We start from the raw sequence: 1,445 nt of genomic DNA, 5'->3' as shown, positions 1-1,445 counted from the left end.
CCTGGAAGCGACACACACCTTCACACACACTCGTTACTTTAGAGTCAACTACAGTACTGTATATACCGGTCCTTTCACGATTGCGTGATTTTGCGATTTTGCAGAAATGCACGCAAAATCGAGTAAACTCTGCAGTATTCGGTGGAGCTAGAATTGGGCCAAGACGCGTCATGTGACATCATCACGACACATCAGCCAAAGCCCTCTTCGATTCACATGTGTACAGCTCAGCGAGATCCTGTATGGACTATGTAAGTCTATGAACTTCCTTGCAAGGTTTATTTTTCTTCATAATGTCTCTATACACATGTTATAACAGGTCATATATGTATGGCAGGATTCATGTATTCCGTCCTCATCTGGGTAACAACGAATAGTATAATTATAAATACGTCCCTTCTATAAATGTGCTGATACTACATGTTCAAATAGTGCAGTTGTGTAACTGGGAAAATTCAATTTTATGTGTATAGCGCTTTTAACAATGGACGTTGTCTCAAAGCAGCTTTACAGAAACATATAAACACAGGATAGAGATTTTAAGTGTGTGGATTTATTCGTATTGAGCGAGCCGGTGGAGACGGTGGTGAGGAAAAACTCCTTGAGACGATATGAGGAAGAAACCTTGAGAGGAACCAGACTCGGAAGGGAACCCGTCCTCATCTGGGTAACAACGGATCGTGTGAAAGTAAAAGAAAGTTAATTATGGTTTTTATATGAAGTCTGTTTGTTGAGCTAGTCCACTGCTCACTAAAGGACACCCTAGTGCAAAACGGCATGTAGTAATTAATAAGAGTGCGTGGTTTAAATGGTACAGAGCAAAAAGACTGCGATGTTTTGTTTTTCTAAATCGTTAGCCTTAAGCTTTCATTACCTGTTAGCATTATTAGCATTGTATTTCAAGTTGACACCGAACATGTCTTGGCAAAGGGATACTTCTGGAAATTTCAGGTCTCAACTTTAACCTCTCTCTGTCTCCGTCACTCCATCACTGTTCTTCAAGAACAGAACCTGCATCAATCACGAAACAACAAATCCCTACAACGTCCCCAAACACCCTGAACGGATACTGCAGACACGCGCGCGTGCGTGCGTGCGTGCGTGTGTGTGTGTGTGTGTTTGTGTTTGTGTGTGCGTCCAGACTCCTTTTGACCGGCTGCTTGTCTCTGCTTAGATCTCCTCCATTGCTTCGACATAATACAGCTGAAGGTCAGGAGGAATTGACCGCTACAAAGCTGGCCCACACCTTTCGACTGCAAATGAGAGGCTTAGCCAAAGGAGAAGTTGGCCACACAGCACGTGCACACACACACACACACACACACACACACACACCAACAGAGTGAGAGAAGGAGACAGAAAAATGCATTTCATTTATGATTAGAACATTATCCAAAAGGGAAAAAAGTCCTCACTGTCTCGGAGGTTTTAGATTTTTGGACGAG

Source organism: Ictalurus furcatus, chromosome 23 (assembly GCF_023375685.1).
Source record: "Ictalurus furcatus strain D&B chromosome 23, Billie_1.0, whole genome shotgun sequence".
NCBI lineage: Eukaryota > Metazoa > Chordata > Actinopteri > Siluriformes > Ictaluridae > Ictalurus > Ictalurus furcatus.
Note: the sequence above shows the minus strand (reverse complement) of the source record.